Below are 20,084 nucleotides of genomic sequence, written 5' to 3'. Positions count from 1 at the left end.
TGCTCTTTCATACAAACACATCCTCTGCAGAAAAATAGGAAACAAAATTAAACTGGAACCATTCTCCCCAACATGCAGATTTGGGGGTGTGCAGGTCTTGAGCTACCTGAGCCCCTATATACAGCCTAAAGTGGTCCAATCAAGACAAAGAACTAAGCTTTGATCTCTACCCGAGAAAAAGAGGATGACCATCTTCCCACCCTCTTCAATGGAAGTGCACATCATAATGTTATTAACCCAATATTTAATTTTACTTATTTAAGGCATCTGCATGCCACCCTTTTTTGTACCATCTATGTCAGGGATATAATGACAGACTGGAAATGGCTGCAGTCCATGAAATCACTTCTTGAATACAAGGGTAGCAGATGGTCCCAGTCCTCTCAGCTACATTTCCTCCAGAAGCTCTCTCTGTCTCTCTGTATGCCTAAAATGGATCTTGTTGATATCATTAAAGACCCCCTAGCTTTGTCCTCATAATCTGAGTACTACAAGAAATGGGAGATCTGGCAAGTTTGGGTTGACCAGGATAGCAGCCCCCGATGCAGAAATGGTAAGCTAGTGACTGGATCATTAATATACCTTCAAAATACTACCGCTTGTAATGACTTTCAATGATGCATAAATGATAGAACAAGTTGTTGAAGAACTCCTCCCAACACCAGAAGGTTTTACAATGGGTTTCTGAATAGAGGTAGTTAAAAGAGAGGATCATATCCCTCTGCCTCCATCAATTCACTGGATAGACAGGTCTGTGAACCATGAATCAATCTTGCAGAATGGCAAATCCATTGTACATCTGCAGCTGTCATACCTGTTCCACAATTAGCATGCACAAGAGGCAAGCAAAAATACATGGCTATTTCAAGGCAGTTCCTGGGATCTCATCCTAGCAATTTTCTATATGCGTACAACTAAAATCCCCTTCCCTGAGACTCTCTAGGTGGCTGTTTCTGTCGGTGTCATTTTTCAGCCTCTCAAAAAAATACTTTTTAAAAGGAACGCCACATGCACAATAGCATTCATCTACAACTCACAACGGAATGGGCCTTGGGTGTTCTTGTGACATGGATGAATTGTTAAAACACCTCTGCATTCTCCTGCTCTTTTCTCAGTCTGGAGCTTCTGAGCTTTACAGCCGGTTGTCAGCCTTTCTTCCAAGCACCATGGCTGGGCAATTTAAATTTAAAAAAACCATTCATTCCACCAGCTCAGACCTATCCTTCCATACAAATGATGAATGGATCACTTAGTCATTGCCACCCTACAGTTGACACCTCTGAATGAAACAGCAAAGAACCTGGTGGCATTTTAAAGACTAACATAGATTATAATATATATTTTGTGGATTACAACCCACTTAATCTGAGTTACATGTGAGTACAAATACATGCATCTAATGGGTTTTTGCTGGGTGGGGGGGGAGTCCTGGTGTCAACTACCTGTGATGTATAGCTTTAGGGCATAGGATTCCACACACACACATCTTAAACAGATTTCAAGTAACAGGTGGGTAGCCGTGTTGGTCTGCCATAGTCAAAACAAAATAGAAAATTCTTTCCAGTAGCACCTTAGAGACCAACTGGCTTCTATTTCAGTGTATCTGAAGAAGTGTGCATGCACACGAAAGCTCATACCAAGAACAAACTCAGTTGGTCTCTAAGGTGCTACTGGAAAGAATTTTCTATTTTGTTTCGAGATTTCAAGTAATCAACAGGGAACAATGAGAATTGTTCCAACACCTCAACCACTGCAACTTCTCAAGAAATGAACAATTGCTCCTTTGCAGTAGGATGCAAGTCTATACACAGAACTAGATGAAAATAAAGCATTTCCCCACCAGATACAGGTAATTTCAAAATAAGGAGGAGCAAAAAGCCTGTTGTTTTTTAAGGTGCTACAAAAACAAAAGCTTGTGTGGTGTACATCTTTGAATAGTTTACTGGGTAAAGGTAATTTTAAATCCTCTCCTAATGGCCTTGCTGTTGTTTTGAGTCCTGGGGCTGCTTAATGAGCTTTCAAAACTAAGCTTTTGCTTCACTCTCTCTCTCTCCCCCCCCCTTCTTTCATAAAAGGCTCACAGTTCAAGCTTAACTGTAAATAGATCAGGAATTCATGAATGCAAAATGAACCAAGGCCAGGACTGAAAACATTTCCCACTGCTTACAAACATTTGCAGCCTTCATTGACTGTGTGCCACATATCATTACAATGATATTCTTCATTGGCTGGGTAATAATTATTCATTTGGTATCTTTTTCAAGCGATTCTGAGCTCTGTCTGAAGTAACAGTTGGGGAGTCTTAAAGGCAGGGCTTTTCTCTGGGGGGATGCAGGGGTACGCATACCCCTAAACATTTTATGAATCTTTGTACTTTTGTCCATTTACTGTATTTATTTCCCCCAATTTGAAATATAAAATGGTGATTTTCTTGAGTCAAAATGAGAGTACCCTTAAACATTTTTTTAAAGAAAAAAGCACTGCTTAAAGGCAAAGGACCCTTTGTACCCTAACTCTGAATTTTCTGCACTGGTTTAAAGGAACTATTTCTTGAGTATCTTGATCTTATGCTTCTTGTTTTCTTGAGGGTGTTTACTATGACCTCAAGCACATCAGAACCCTATGTTAACAGCCCTATGTTCTTCGATCTTAATCCCTTGGACAATGTCTAAGAAGGAACTGTTGACTTGGAAGAGGAGTTGCATAATTTGGGGGCTCAGACCCAAACTCCATTGCAGGTCAGATTGCAGTTGAGACATTTCCTTGGGAGCCAATCAGCATAGCTGTCAACTTTTCCCTTTTCTTGTGAGGAATCCTATTCGGAATAAGGGAATTTCCCTTTAAAAGGGGGGGGGAGTTGACAGCTATGCAATCAGTGATGCCAAATGATTCTAGGGAGCTGTGCTTAGGTGTGGACTGGACAGGGAACCTCTTCCTCCTGGTGCTCTGCTTGTTTTAAAATAAATTAGAAGAATGGCCCAGGATTTTGTATCACTGGGGCGTCAGCTTTTCTGGAGTAGAGCCCACTTTGTCAGATGCAGTTTACTAAGTTCATATCTCGCTCTTTGACATGTCATTGTTATTTTCAATCTTTCGATGGTCACAGAAACAGGCCATGGCAACAGAAGCAACTGCACTGTGCCAGCTAACCTCTTAAAATAACTCTGAGTAATAGCTACTTCCAAGAATAAGCAGGTTGTTGCAAGCAAACCTTGCTGGAAAGGGAGAGAGTGGCAGATCTAGCCAACTTATTTGCAAATCTTCTCTTGAATTTGCTTTTCAGAATTGGAAATATAGCCCCGCCCCGGAGACATCTGTCATTTGTGTTTAGCCCTGCTCTGTTTCACACCCCCAAGGAACCAGGAAGTTATCCTAAAAAAGAAAGTAAAGTTGAAGTATGCATGGACCGTTTTATTTTGCATTCCATATACAGCAATACTCATGTTTTCCCATGGCTATATAAGTCACCAGTAGGGATGGATGAGAGGAGGAGATTCAGGGGTGACTATGTCCTCCTGGCAAATAGAAGGGGAAGAAATGGAGGCAGTGAGAGATTTTACTTTCTTGGGCTCCATGATCACTGCAGATGGTGACAGCAGTCACAAAATTAAAAGACGCCTGCTTCTTGGGAGAAAAGCAATGACAAACCTAGACAGCATCTTAAAAAGCAGAGACATCACCTTGCCGACAAAGGTCCGTATAGTTAAAGCTATGGTTTTCCCAGTAGTAATGTACGGAAGTGAGAGCTGGACCATAAAGAAGGCTGATCGCCGAAGAATTGATGCTTTTGAATTATGGTGCTGGAGGAGACTCTTGAGAGTCCCATGGACTGCAAAAAGATCAAACTTATCCATCCTTAAAGAAATCAGCCCTGAGTGCTCACTGGAAGGGCAGATCCTGAAGTTGAGGCTCCAGTACTTTGGCCACCTCATGAGAAGAGAAGACTCCCTGGAAAAGACCCTGATGTTGGGAAAGATGGAGGGCACAAGGAGAAGGGGACGACAGAGGATGAGATGGTTGGACAGTGTTCTCGGAGCGACTGGCATGAGTTTGGCCAAACTGCGGGAGGCAGTGGAGGGTAGGGGTGCCTGGCGTGCTCTGGTCCATGGGGTCATGAAGAGTCGGACACGACTGAACGACTGAACAACATCATGTCAACAGCCTAAGCCAAAGGTCAATCAGGGCTGCCTCATTTGCACACCATATGTCCCCTTTCCTAGAACCGCTGACTGGAGTTGCCTCTGCTCTTGCCAGCTTCTATCTTCCCAGACACATCCTACATCCCTTAATTGAAACACTACAAAACAATTTAAGCTCAACGAAAACCTCAAATTTTAAAATGCACAAGTTAAAAGCTATTTAAAATTTAAAACATTAAAAAATAACATTTATAAACTGCAATAGGCCCTTTTCCATCAACAAAATCCCCTAAACAATATCAGGTGGAAAAGGCATGCAAGGCAGAAAGCAACGCCCTCCAGGACTCGCAGCAAGATGGGCGGCAACCTGGACATGCATAATTCAGGGTTGGCGTCAAGACCTTGTAGGCAAAAGGAAAAACAAAACCACAATTTATGTAGTTTAGCATGACAAGAAGGGAATGAAATATTGAAGAGGTGTAATGTACTTTAGCACATGTCAATGAACCTGGCCAGCAAGAGGATTTCCTCCTTCCAAAGGCACCATGGGACTCTGAATGTATGCCTTTGATTTCATGCAAATATCACCCACTCACAGCCAAAGGGGTTTCTGATGGTTTCAGCTCCTGCTATTTACGATATTTAAAAACTTGCTGACAAAAAGAGAGCCTACTTTAAAAACAAACAAACCCCAGCATTCAACATGGTTGTCCTTACTTTGAGAAGGGAGCTCTCTACAGGTGTTGTCATCCCAGGACCACTGAAGAGGAAATCCCTGGTGTCGCCAGGTAGAAGCTTTGCCAGTCTGTGTAGACAACACTAAGCAAGATGGCTTAGTGGTTTGACATGGTATGAGACAGCTTCCTATGTTACCATGACAGAGGAATGGGTCATAAGTGATGCTTGGGGGAGTTTGCCAGTTGAGGGCTTGATACCAATTTGAGGCAGAAAGGACTAGATGACTTCTGAGACAAATTTGATGAGTCCTCCTAGATATCTACAAGGTTTTCAAGGGAAGTTCAGTATGTAATGAAAACATCCCTAATTTCTTTTTCTGAGCTCCATGTAAGATGTATGCGGAATCATTCCTACTTGTGAGCCTAGGCAGAAATTGGTGAGAATATAGTATAAACCCAATTTTGCCCCAGGAATCGCAGTGGGTGACATTTTCCTAAAAATATGAAGTCTTTGAAGGGCTATGAATTATTATCATTACTTAATTCATTTGCATTACTTTTATTAGTTTATCTTGTTTGACAGTGAAAATTGATAGTAATAAAGTACTGAACTTGACTATTCTGACACTAAACTTGGAATATGGAAGCAGTTAGGAGCCAGAAAGAAGACAAATCTGATTAATGATTGAGAGCTCAGATGCTAACAAGCCTTGACAATGTAGTAGTAAGACAAGGGTTGCACAAAGGAAGAGATAATTCAAGAATCAGGGCAATACTAAAGATTTTGCAAGGTGACAGAATTTAACAGATAAAAACAGTGCACCAAGAGAAATTGACTCCAACAGAAGAGGTTGGCTGCTTGGATTGTTAGAAGCATTTGTGATGGATGGTGAATGGGCCAAACTCATTGTGTTCCTGTTTGCAGATGCAAAACTTCTAGAATGTGGAGAAACATTGTGGAGTCCCTGACTCACACCAAGTTGGTGCCACATAACTCCACATAACCTGCATGTCAGGCAGCTCATAGCTCTTCTCCAGATAGGACAACAAGGAGGCCATGGCCATCATCTGATTGAACTCCAGGTCCCCCTGATGTCCTGCCATCTCAAGTCATGGTAGTGAAGCTATAGCCCCACTTGGTCAGGATATGATGTGGCCAGTCAAGATGCAACTGGCCAGGTCAAGGCACAGGATGGCATGTGCCAGAGCGTACCTTTTGTAGATGAGCACCATGTGGGACACCCACATGACTGGTTGTGCAGCCAGAGGTGTACAGCAACAGCACAGCCTGGATGACCACTTACATGGCCAGCATGTTGAAGGTCTCAGACATGATCTGCATCATCTTCTCCCAGTTGGCCTTCAGGTTCAAGAGGGCTTCGGTTAGCAAGACCAGGTATTCCTTGGTGGCCACCCAAAACTCAAAGAAGGTGGGGTGATCTTATCCCTGTCATCTCACTTGCTGATGATGTCATGTTCAAGGTGGTACTTTAGGGTGAGGAAATTCCGCTTGTTCTGTGCCTTGTCCCATATGTAACTGTCCTTCTGGCTCATCCCCACCATGATCCTCTGGTGCCTGAGCCATCTCATAATGGTGGAGAAGACTGCCTGGGAATTGTCATCTTCCACAAACCTTGCCACTGGCCATTTTGAATTGATCTTAAGTTCAAACTGCAGAGACCATGCCTTCAATGGCCAGGTAGCAGCTAAGCATGAATGGGGCCCGAATCAAATACTTTTGATATTTGAGAAGGAAAACTTGATTCAGGAATTATAATGCAACAGAAGGGGTTGTAAATGTAGTTAAATGTAGAAGTAAATACAGCAGATTGGAAGAGTGTAACAATTAAAAGGGGAAAGCTCTATAAAGATAAATTATATGCGAAGAGCAGATGGGAGAGAAAGGACATTGGAACAGATGTAAACATTATTCTAAAGTAGGAAAGATTTATCAAGACAGCAAACAATACTGAAGAGTTTATTTTTGTCCATTGCTAACAGTGCTGAGCTTTGGCCCCAAGAGAGATAACAGAGGAATATCCTTCCTTGATCACCAGCCTGGGGAGTAAGCGAGTGATGGTCACAAGCTAACTGCCGTGCCATCACAAACTTATGCATGCTGTTACTTCATGCAGTTTCTTTCATATAAAGCGCTGGATTCCCGCTAGGCTTCTTAAAGGACTGAATAATACAGAAATAAAAGGCAGCTTAAAAATAAATCTGAATGGCGATGAATGAAAGGCGCACTCTCAATTTTCCCCTCACAATTCTGAAATAGGCGTAAAACTATTAGACTGGAAGAGGAAAATGCAGGAATTAAAACCAATGGATACTAAAGTGGTTATGCTAAGTTGTGACAAAATGTCCCAACATGTTTTAAACAGAACAGTATTTTCCCCAGGGGGAAAGATATGAAAGTAGCAATCGGAAAGCAGATTGGAGGGTTAAATATATAACCTACATGTGTGTCCTTTAACCATTTTAAAATACATGCACCTTACTAGGAGCTGTAACATGGCAGTGTTTGGGGGCTGGAATAGGGTGTGTGTGTGTGTGTGTGTGTGTGTGTGTGTGTGTAATATATATCACACACACACACACACACACACACACACACACACTGTATGAAGAATTCAGAACTCTCCAGTCTCCTATCCTCATTTTCAACTTCAGTAGAAAAGCTGTTATCTACTGTTCTTTTTTCAAACAACAACAACTAAGTTTTCTATTTGTATACATATAGCCATATTGGAATGGAAGAAGAACTGGAGAAGTGATAATGTAAGGAGAATGAAGATTCAAATTAAATTTGATGTGCTTTTGGGCCATTGCATATCCTAGTGGAGTAAATAAGATGCTTTATATGGGTTTTTGAACAGTGCAGGAGAAATGGAAAATCAGCTTGGGGCAAGCTACCTTTCCCTGGCAAGATCCCATTGCACGAACCATCTCCATCATCTCACCCATTTTCCCCAATCCCCAAAGAGTAAGCTGTGCTTTACAGTCAGAATTCTGCACCACTGATGAGCGCAATTGCTAAATCAGGTATTATTCGGCTGCTACCAAGGGGGAATGGCTAGTGCAACTACTAAAACGAGTGTTGTGCCAACACTTTAGATAACTTCTCATGAGTGCAGGGCATCATGGGGTGCTTGTGAGGGTCGTCCAGTGTTCAACATTCTGCAGCTCCCCTGGGTGACTATAAAGCCCAGGGGAGGTTATATCGAGGTAACTCCTCCCATGGGGGTTCTTTAGTTTAGGAATTACAGAGAACATGCGAATCTGCAAAGCACTGGACAACTGTTTGCTAGGAAGAAAAATGCATGCACATCATTCTGGGCCACCTAAGGCAAGCTCAAAATCCTGCACCAACCAGAATTCTAAAGAAATTCTCAAGGCCCTGAGAATAAGGCTGAAAATTGAAGCCCATTTTTCCAGGGGAAGATGTTTTTGAGAAACCGGAGCACAAATTTCAGCACAACACAACTAAGAAACAGAAACACTAGGATGCTGGGGAAGTGAGAGCACAACGACAAAATGGAGTTTGGTAATAAATTCACCAATTTAAAGCCACTGAGGTGAAATCCCAAGGAGGAGGAAATCCCAGAGGTATATCTGGAATTTTCCAAAGTCTGATAATATATAGCAAAGCAAAATATATGGGGAAAGGTCATTTCTTTTGTTCCGAGTAAGGAAGGCATGTACACAAATGACAGAAAAAGATTTTCAATTCTAAGCATACCAATTTCTAAATAATTAATCCACAGCGGTCTTTATTTGCATAATTAAAAGCTAGCGAGTCTTCATTCACTGCTCATTTCCTTTACCTTCTTGAGTTACCCACTTTTCTCAGTGTACATAATTAAAAAGAAAATTTAGAGTTTATAAATTAATGAGACTAATTAACAAGTACCCACAGATGTAATGAATCACTGTGCCTTTGGGAGTGCTTCTCAAAGTAGCCACACAAAGATAAGTTAGATCTAGAGCTGGTTCACATATAATGCCAAACTATGACATTGTTTTACTGCAGCAAGCCTCGGATGCACATGCTACTTCTTCCTCCTCCCCTCTTCTCCCATGCAGAAATCAACTGTCTTCCTGTCTAGTACAAACCATAGATTGCTGTTACACTGACATACATTGGCTATTTGGATGGAATGGCAAACTGTGGCTTATACTAAACAGCAAGCCAGAATATGAGGAAGTTACAAAGGGCATGTCATTTGTCACACGATTGGTGTTAACTGTCAAATTCTATTCTAGCATGAGTTTTATGAAGCTCTATTCCAGGGTCAGCAAACTTTTCCAGCAGGGGGCTAGTCCACTGTCCCTCAGACCTTGTGGGGGGCCAGACTATATTTTTTTTTGGGGGGGGGAATGATGCAAGAGCACCATGAGCCCCAGTGGCTGCTTACCAGCGTCTTGTGAGTGGCAAGGGCTGGGCGGCAGCAGTGGAGGGACGATGAGTGGTGCGTGAAAGGGCACTGGAGAGGGGCTGCTTAAAATGGCGGCCACTCCAGCACTGCTGCTGCTACTGCTGGCACCAACAAAGCCCAGCCCCCTTCCTCCTCTAGGCAGGGTGGGGAGAAGCCAGGAGGAGGGAGGGAGGCGGGGCTGGCGCCGTGTGAGGGAGAGGGAAAGAACGTGTGCGCTGACGATCCACACAGCAATTCCCAGACCATCCACGGGCCAGATCCAGAAGGCAATTGGGCCTGATCCGGCCCGTGGACCTTAGTTTTCCTACCCATGCTCTATTTTGAATGCAAAAATCTCTATTTACTTGGTGCAAATTACGATAATTTGTTCTGGGCACTAATTAATTGCAAAGAGCTTCCCAAATAATCATCTTGACAGTGTCACACATTGTCCTTTCATCACCAGCATCTTTCTCCATTCTCTCAACTGTAGCATTCATCTCTACATTGTGATTATAGTTTAACTCAGGGGTCAGCAATGTTTTTCAGCCGTGGGCTGGTCCACCGTCCCTCAGACCATGTGGTGGGCTGGACTATATTTTTTTTAAAAAAATATGAACAAATTCCTATGCCCCACAAATAACCCAGAGATGCATTTTAAATAAAAGCACACATTCTACTCGTGTAAAAACACCAGGCAGGCCCCACAAATAACCCAGAGATACATTTTAAATAAAAGGACACCTTCTATTCATGTAAAAACATGCTGATTCCTGCACCGTCCACGGGCCAGATTAAGAAGGCAATTGGGCCATATCAAGCCCACGGGCCTTAGGTTGCCTACCCCTGGTTTAACTCAATGAAGATAATATGCTGTTGTCCAAAGAAAGTTTCAGCTGATAAGAGTTTTAATTTTTATATATTGATATAACAGTTGACTGGTAACATTGGAGGTATGCCATCACCCAAGAACTTTTGCTAGCTTTTCATCAAATTGCTCAGAATTATCACTTAATAATAATAATGATATGTTTATTGATCTTTGAAAACACAGCTGTAAAAAGTCAATAGAACCCCCAATTTCCAGTTTCTCTTGGGCAAAATATGGTGACAACTAAGTGATTAGGCAAAACTTGGTGACAAGTGATTATGGACTCAGACTCCTCTGAGAAAAGTCTATCTTTTATGTGTCTTGACATTCTAGGTCACGTATAGTTTGGTCACAAGTCATCTGTAGAAGTTATCTGTACGCTAGACATACCCTGATGTAACTGTGCAGCCTCCCAGACTTGGATCATGCCCATTCAATCAAAGCATTCATTTTCCAATGCATATAGGATATACCTAAAATATATACCTATGAACCTATACTGCATATACCTAAAGCAGCAGAAAGTCAGACTTTCACTATTTTTGAAGGAGATATGCCCGGACAAATGGAACAATCTCCTGACTACCATAGGTGGGTTGAGATGGAGTCGCATCAGGATAAAGACAGAAAGAAGAATGCAGCTCTTCAAAGAGGTACAGGGCTTAGGGAACACTTCTAAATTCCCAACCACCCTGATTCTGGTCACTGATTTCAATAGTGTCATTCAATCCTAAGTACACTTTGTGTTGTAGCCTAAATGTGTCATACTGCAAAAAGATAGCAAGTCCACTGCAGTACTTTCTCCCTCCTGCTGCTCTGAAAGCATTCTTCAAACAACATTTATTTTCTGTAAAGCAGATAACAACTTAATTGTTGAAGAGGTAACTCCAAATGTAAACTGATATCAAGACAAACCTGCAGGCATGCTAACTTTTGTCAAATTATATGCTTGTTCTTAGAAGTAGCACTAGCATATTTTAATAACTCATTTTAATTCACATTATATTCAAGTGAAAGGAATGAAGGCCCTAAAACTCATTTTCAACTTTTAGCTGCTGCACATTTCTATGTAAATCAGAATAATTTTCCTCTATCCATCATGTCAGAATACCTCTCTAAATAAGCACATGCATTAGAATTTTATGCATACATGGTGCACAATTTATCAGTGTTCACGCACAATTTATGTTGGAGTAACTTCTGTCTACAGTAGTATCCCTGTAGTTATAATAATCGACTGCTCATCCATTGTAATAAAAACCCAGTAAAACTTTGTGATGCTCACAGCAATACCTATGGCGACTGCTTGTTCCATCTGTTTCTCGTAAAGAGTGGAATGAGTTCATGCTAATGTCACATACTTGAATAATTGTGCAATACATGTCAACGAAGATTACGAAGAAATCATTTATGATTTAGTTCATACTTTCTTTGGTCAACACAGCCATAGCACAATTATCTACCATTATAAATCTGTGGCAGGATGCTAATCTGAGTGATCATGGCTGGGGTAAACTCAGGAGACTTAAGAATTTGACCACCAATACAGAACTACCTAAACTGCATTAATTTTAGTTAAAGTTGGAAAGATACAAACAACAATTATGGATAAAAAATTAAAACACTTGTAACGTGAGGTTCTTGACATCAGACACGTAGCTGGTATCACACACCAAGTAGCAAGCACTAAGTGGTGGGTTGTCTGCTATCCATTTTGAGCTTCTTCCACAATATTTGAGATGGAGTGCACACCTCTCTCAAGGGAAGGCACATGGAAACAGAAAGTGTGGTCGATCTACACTACCTGTTTTGAACCCTTCCTAGACTACCCTGAGTTTCCTTGGAATAAACTAACATGTGCACATCAGAAGATGGAAGGTGGCTGATGCACTTTCCAACAGGGAACAGACAAGAGAGTACATAGTTTTTTTTCTTACAAAAGGCAGCCTGACAGGAATTTTAAACCTGTATGAACGCTTTATATCCATGCAGTTCTATAAATGGGAGGCTCTGTTCAGACAATGTCTACAAGTTACAGAGCACATGTGATCCTTATCCCCCCTCCCCTGACACATTCACTGTCATTTTGGTATTGTCCAATACAGTGGTACCTCTGGTTACGAACTTAATTCGTTCCAGAGGTCCGTTCCTAACCTGAAACTGTTCTTAACTTGAAACTGTTCTTAACCTGAGGTACCAATTTAGCTAATGGGGCCTCCCACTGCTGCCGCATGGCTGCCGCACGATTTCTGTTCTCATCCTGAGGTAAAGTTCTTAACCTGAGGTACTACTTCCGGGTTAGCGGAGTCTGTAACCTGAAGTCTTTGTAACCTGAGGTGTTTGTAACTCAAGGTACCACTGTATATAAAATAGGTTCCAAAAGGTGCGCCTCCTTTAAAAAATGCCACTACAGCAGTAATGCAATTGATAGATACAAGATGTAATATATATTTATGTGATCCAATAGCTCTCCACTCCACTCCTCACTGCAAACTGCTTTTAGAGCATGCAGGTGCACGCCGTGGATTAAGTCATTTAATAGTCATAAGATCTTGAAAAGAAAGTTAGCTATAAAAGAAACATACAATACTGAATGGGAAACGCATAGATTAACACACACACACACAAACAGATAATAAAAATAAACTTTATAAAAGTGCCACACTGCCACAGGATTTTGTCATTTCCTCTTCAATATTCCCAGACAACGATCTTTCTGGACTTCATGACCGACATTGAGAAAATACAGTTCACATACCAACATTAAGGCCCAGAGGCCAGACATTCAAATGCACATAGTCTGAGTCTGCGTTCATTATGAAAGATAAGAGTTTGAGTTGAAGTTAGGTTCTGTAAATACATGCATCCATGCAAAAAACCCAGTGTCGCCTGAACCTTAATATTATGTGATATTAGATATTAGATAACATTCCAATATAGTTTGCACCCCTATACTGTAAACTAGGAATGACTAACCCTCTGTTACTATACTACAAATCCCATCACCCTAAGCCACAAGCTCAATGGCCAATGGTGAGAGGAGTTGTAGGTTAGCAATACAGGAGGACCAAGGATTAGGCACCACTCTTGATATGAACCATGAAAAATAGTGCACTTTCAATTTTGTTACATTTAATTATGGTTCTTATAAGTCACAATCTGTTCCCCCGAGTAGAAAATATCTCACGAGAAGCAGCTGACAGAACTCTGCATTTCATTGAGATATTTAGCTAAATTTGGTCTGTATGCTCAGATGTGCAACCGTAATTCCGCATACTGACTGGAGTTGCACAGTGCTTCTTAGAAATCACTGACGAGAATGGCAAGACATTGTAATAGCCATTGATTGACTGCACTACAAAATGGCACAGGATTGCCCCATAAGCATTTTAAGCACATACTGATTAACTCTTGAAAAGTCTATATTGCACACATAAAAGAGCTCCAACAACCATTATGGAGTTATCCATATTCCCTCTTAATTATCCTGATGTTTTATAGGAAGTGATTCACATCCAGAAAAAAAGGGCTAGAAATACTGCACACTATAAATCCCATGTTTTATTTCACTTGGGTCACAAATCTCCATCACTCAGAAAATGTAATTGTAAACTAGAAAACACAACAGGTTTTCCTATTGTCAGCAATATGAATGCATATGTCCTATGGCCATTACTCTATAAGCAACATGGGATTGGTTCACCAGTATCATCTGATTTCCATTGGAGCTCAGAATCCTGATTTTATCAGTGACCCAGCTTGAACTGCTTATTTGTTCCCCTCCTCTAACTAGCAGCTCATAGGGTGGCACAGGAAATAGTGATCATACTGAACAAAGTGAGACCTGCAGTAAAATGTTGCAGCATAGGGTGCTGTGGTTCAGGGTTCTAGCCTTTCCATTCCTTTCCACCACTCAACTGTCAGACAACATTTTGTAGCCACTGGGAATGCTCAGATCTCTCTGATGTTTCTACAGCTGCACCTCCCATAGTGTATTTTTCATAACAATATCGTGTTTCCCCAAGACTGTTCATTTGTACCTTTTCTGCATATATGTGTGTGCAATGTCATTGTTTAAACTACGTTACCAGAGGCACTCACAACTTAATCAGAAAACTGATGTCCTGCCAGTTCATGACATTGAAACTTAACTCAGAGTATGCAGGGGTTTAGGACAACAGACGAAGTCAACGTGTTTTGAATCAACTTCTAGTGTTGCTCCAAAATTCTTAAGTGCTATCTATTTTGTTGGTCAACCGTACAACTATTTCTGTCTTCACACACAGCCACAGCAACAGTGAATTCATCATCTTCCCATTCTCACTGATCTGCCAATGTATGGAAGATGGAAGCTGAGCACCGTCTGCCCGCTGGATAAGTAAGCCCTGCCAACAGCATCTCAGCTATCACTAAAGTATGTTTGGTCTGTTCAACAACATATGTCTTCCAAGTCTCTTTCCCTAATTGATTTGGGAAAGCCGAGTCAATGCATTTAGGAGCACAGCCTTGATTGCTCCGTCTTTTCTTTCACAAACCAACAGATGCTGGGATTTACGTTTGCCAACATTGACAAAAGGCTTTCAATCTCAACAAAGACAGATTCACCTGTCCTTCAGTCTATGTACTAAATCCCGTTTTCTCGGTGAAACAAATGGAGCTCACCACGACCACACAGCCACAGTAAGGGATACATCCTGTGCTGATGGGAGGGAAAGCTTACCAAGGCAATCGTCCATCAAATCCATCCGATTTCTTTCCGCAGGGCCTGTAAGATAGAGTTGTTCTGCCTGGCCTTTGGCTTGGAATCAACTTGATCCCCTCCCCCTCTTTCCTTCTGTGGTAGAACTCCTATTTGGAGGCTTTTCTGGCCCATGTAGGACCAGTCTAGATAGTTGGCCTTGGTGAAGATTTGACACTTTCTTCCACAAACAGTTTTTTTGATTTGAGTTTCCACTGAAATGAGGCTGCATTTTAATGTTATATTTTAACCTTGTTTTTTAAGTTGTATTTTAATCAATTGTTTTATACCTGGTGTTAGCTGCCCTGAGCCTGATCTTGGCTGGGGACGGCAGGGTATAAATAAATATTATTATTATTATTATTATTATTATTATTATTATTATTATTAAATTTCAATGAGTCCTTCTTGGAACCACCATTCTGTTCTCTGCTACTGAACATATCTAAGAGCGCATCGAAGAACAATGCATTTGGTACGTTGCCCAGTGCTGCTTTAAAGAAAGAGGCTTTCAGCATGCCAGTTTTAAAAGCCATGTCACCATTGGCTGCAGCTATAGAGGAAGGATGACAAAAGTCTTCGGCGAGCTAGAAAGGGCAGCCGGTGCCATTTCCAGTCACAGTAAATAGTCAGGCCAGGACCAACACCCTCCCATATGCAACTAGCTTTCACGATCTAGCTAGTGTGGCAACAGCAATAACTTCTCTTCTTTGGCAACAGATGGCATGCTTGGCTGTAATTCGTCTTGCAAATGTAAAATAAATCAGAACCTCGTTACAGCAAGAAGGTTTCCGTCCCTCACAGCTTTCGTGCATTATCCTTATTAACTTTAATACAAGTGCAGTTATGCAAGGACATACGGTACCTTTCCAGTGCTAAATGACACGACCTGTGAAAATGCCAAGCTCTGCAATAAATGCTTACCAAGGAATTTCATTGGCTTGCACCAATAGCGATGACTCACAGGAGGAAGCAGTCAGAACAGAGAAAGTATGGGGATGTTTCCATTAAGATGCTAGTCTTTTTTGGGGGGGGGATAGAGAGAAGATCAAGGAGGAGACTTCCACATATCCACTCCCTTGTATTGTGAATTGTGAGGCTAAAAGGCTGAGTTAGAAATGTTTGCACCTGCCAAAATCAATAGGCTTAGCTACACCTAATGATCCATAGGATTGTTTTGCAGTTGGAGCAGGTGGAGGTGGGCAGGAGGGAGAAAGGTTGCATTGTAGTTGCTAAATTAGGCTGCCAGAAAAACCTGGATTTCTTCAGCTTAGTGTCAAAATGTCTTTCTGTTACACTAGCATTTCCCAGCCATGATTGCTTTGGATGATGGGAGTTGTAGTCCAAAACATCTGGAGGGAACCAGGTTGGGAAGGGCTGTTCTGGCACAAGTGACAATCTCTATTGGTGGGCTGGGTCCACAGAATCAAGGATCTGCCCAGGGCAATACTTGGGGGTTGGGATGTTGGAGAATCCAGATGAACAACCCCTCCCCCCCCAGGAGCTTTGGTGCTAATGGTTATCTCTGGAATTTATAAGCCAATCCTTCATCAAATAGTCCCGGGAAAAAATCATACACAAAAATATTTTCTTTAAAACTTATCAAAAAGGCAGGAAAACAGCAGGAAATAAAACCCATAACATGTGACATACTCAATCCACCCCAAAAGCCTGGGCCCAAACATAAGCAACATCAGTGTCAGACATTCTTCGGAGGGGAGATGGCTCTAGAGATGGGGGGGGGGGGGTTGGTGTCACCACTTAGTAGACCCTTTCTTATGCCACTGCCCCACATACTTTTCCTGAAGATACAACAATCAGAAATGCTTCCACTACTGACCTTAATACATGGGCAAGCACACATAGGGAGAAATGTTCCTTCAGATATGTGACGCTCAAGCCATTTTTTCCTTATGTCTTCTATCTATGAGAGCGGGGCCAAGGAAGGAAGGAAGAGATGAGGAAGAGATAAGCCAGCCATCTCCATCCCTATATGGATTGCCCTCCTGTGTGTTTGCAATTCAGAAAGAAAAGGCAAGAAGGAATCTACATGTGAATATCTAGTTGGGCCCCAAGAGGCTTGTTTCCTTTTCAGAAGCCCCTGTCTTCTAGATGTATGATATTTGCAGAGACCTCAAACATACCTGGTAGCAAAAGGAAGCCAATTCCTGTATGGCTCTTTAGCCCTTTTATTCCTCCTCGCTAAAGGTCATTTCAAACATTATTCGTTTTGCAGACAAGCAGCTGGACCTTACTTAAACACTGTGAATGGGGCAGCACATCTGAGAGCAGTAGGTTAGTGTAGGGCAGCCGGAATGGGATAAACAGCTCAGTCCTGTACACTGTACGGAAGGTCCAGTTTTAAAAGGGAACAAGCTCTAATTCATTCTGTCAAAAGTAGAACTGTTACCAGTTCAATTTTATCCTCTTATAAGGCAAACTAGTTCAGCTCAAGTCAATCCAAATGAACATTTTAGTTCATAAAAAGTTCATCCTTGGCAAAAAAAAAAATTAAAATCCAGTTACAAGCTGTTGTGCTAAGCCGACTTCCGCTTGCGACGCCATTATGGGTGGTCGTGGGTCGCTTCGGCTGCGAAGCACCCAGTTCATCCCGGGGGTCAGGAGCCCTGCAACCGCATAGCAGGGCTCCGGTTGGGGTGCGGGAAGAGCGTCCCGTGCCCTGGGCTCCCCGGCTGTGCCCGTTGTGGCTCCGAACCCTTCCCCCGCACCCCCTGTAAAGGGGGAGTGGGGGTGAAGGGACTACGGAGCCGGGCCATAGGGGAGAAGCCCCAACCGGGATGAAATGCGGCGGCAAAGCCTGTGATGAGCGTCTAAGTTCTACCTGTCATCAAGGAGCTGATAAGAACCCGGAGGCTGTGAGTAATTGATTGACTCTTGGTATTCCTGGAATGCTCTGGGGGAAGAAGAAAGGCAGCCCGCCTCCCTCCCTTCGGCTGCTGAAAGAAATTAACTCTTTAAGTGACTGCTGCCACAACAATCATTAGAAAGTATTTGGAATTTGAAAACTGAGTCTGTTGAGACCTCCCTTTGGGGGTTAACTGGGGGAAAAATATCTCCGTTTGAAGTTTTGGTCTTTATACTCCTGCCTCGGAGAAATGGCGGCGACTTGGAGTGTCGTAGGAAAAATTTGAAACAAAGGAAGGAAGAGACAGGAACTGAAATCTGACACTCACCCTCTCTCTCAAAATGCTGGACTTCGCGCTCACACTGGTATCGAACTCATATTTAAAAGATGAGGAAAAGCTCACTATTTTACAGATGGAATTGCTTGATCGGAAACTACAAGTCTTGAGTGGAATCATTTATAAAAAAGATCTACTTTCCACAGAGGAGGCTTTTCAAAAGTTCTATACAATGGAATCATGCCTTGGCAAAGAGCTGGGAGAGGCGTTTGAAAGATGGTCTGAGATGGCTGGGCAAAACCGGGAAAAGCAACGGGAAATGGGAAAACTTACAACATCCAGACGCCGAGGTGGCAGCTCGGGGGCGAGGGACATGGAATTAAAATTTTTACAAGAAGAAGAAGCAAAAGAAATGGAGGAGCCCAGAACGCAGACGAGGAACGCCTTGAGGCTCGATGCGGGGTTTGCTGTGGATGCAGCCTGGACCTGTGGACACTTGGAGCAAGACAATGGGAGATTTGGCGCTGGAGAAAGACAGGAAAAGACAATGGACAGAGGAGGAGTGGGTTGAAGAACTAAATGTATAATCTAAATGGTCTGCCATGGTATCCGAAGTCGGAGTGTGAAGTCGGTTAATGATAAGTTTATTTTAAATAAGTAAGGAGATATTGAACTTTAAGTCAAAAGCAGCATGATAAAGGACAGAAGAAATAAGTTTAGCTATAAGAATATCTGGTTAAGATTTAAGGTATAATGCAAAGTTGGAGATAAGTATGTTTTCTTTTTTTAAGTAAAGTTAAATTGTTTTTATAGAGAAAAGTTGTTAAGGAAATAGTATATTGAATTAAAACCGAAGGTGAAAAGGCGGGGGAAGTCAAACGTCAAGATTCAGAACTAGAAATTTTTTTTTTGTAAGGTTACAAGTAAGAAGAAGAATCCTGACTTTATGTGTATTTGTAGTTGTTTTTCTATTTGTAGGTGTGGGGTTGGGTTTATGTTATATTATGAAAATGTTAATAAATTCTGTTTAAAAAAAAAAAAAACAAGCTGTTGTGCTAAAGCACAAGAAAATCAGAGGCTACACACATGTAAGAAGGATCTGCCAATTTCCGTTCTCATTTTTCCAATCTTAAATTCAGTTATTTTTGCAGCAATTTGCATTTTGTAAAAAAAAAAAAAGCATCATGAAAATTTATCACCATTTTAGTTTAAATTTCTCCCCAGTTTTATATGCAGTTTTGACTAAAATACACATTTTTGCAAGCAGTTTTCCCCTAACATAATGCACTTTCATAAGTTGTCTTCACTAACACAGTGGTACCTCTGGTTACGAACTTAATTCGTTCCAGAGGTCCGTTCTTAACCCAAAACCATTCTTAACCCGAGGTACCACTTTAGCTAATGGGGCATCCTGCTGCTGTCACACTGCCAGCACGCGATTTCTGTTCTCATCCTGAGGTAAAGTTCTTAACCCGAGGTAAAGTTCTTAACCTGAGGTTAGTGGAGTCTAACTTGAAGTGTTTCTAACCTGAGGTGTTTGTAACCCGAGGTACCACTGTATCTTCATTTTGTGCACACTTCCCCCTAATATACGTTATGTACTTCTGTAAATCTTCTTTGGTTGGAGCAGTACCCTGCAAAATTATATGTGCAAATTTTGAAGGCTAGCTGTGTTTTGGTTCGCATTATTTAAGAAAGTGCAAATTTGATTGATTTGCCTTTACGTGTGTACTGAATTGAATATCTCCTCAATCCCCACCCATAATTGTATCTCCATACTAGAAAAGGCTTGCCCCATTGTATTTGTGCAAATTGCACACCAGTTAAAAGCAAAATGCATCATTTGCTTTGTTCTTGAACTTCTTTATGCAAGCTGCTCCTCTTGGAAGAGAGCAAATCTCTTCAGTCAGAAAAGAGGCAGGAAATGCCTCACATTCCTTCCTTCCAATTGCTTAGCAACAGTGATTAAGCATCCTTAGCAACAGAAGTGCCTCCACACCTGCCCAACAATCCTTAGAATGTTGCCTGCATGTTGCCTGCCTCACACTGCCGAGTGGTAGAGGTGTTTCTGCAAGTATCATCTGATGCAGCAGACACA

The 20,084-nt window shown here is 41.8% G+C and overlaps 1 protein-coding gene and 1 pseudogene across 2 annotated transcripts in view; both read right to left on the bottom strand.

The window, feature by feature from the left end:
- Positions 1–20,084, bottom strand: part of SGCZ (sarcoglycan zeta) — a 543,025-nt gene that overhangs the window by 243,917 nt on the left and 279,024 nt on the right. The gene's annotated exons all lie outside the window — the stretch shown is intronic.
- Positions 5,753–6,448, bottom strand: LOC117053132 (annotated as a pseudogene).

The sequence above is a fragment of the Lacerta agilis genome, chromosome 9 (genome assembly GCF_009819535.1).
Source record: "Lacerta agilis isolate rLacAgi1 chromosome 9, rLacAgi1.pri, whole genome shotgun sequence".
Taxonomy (NCBI): Eukaryota; Metazoa; Chordata; class Lepidosauria; order Squamata; family Lacertidae; genus Lacerta; species Lacerta agilis.
This window is presented reverse-complemented; position numbering and strand designations above follow the sequence as displayed.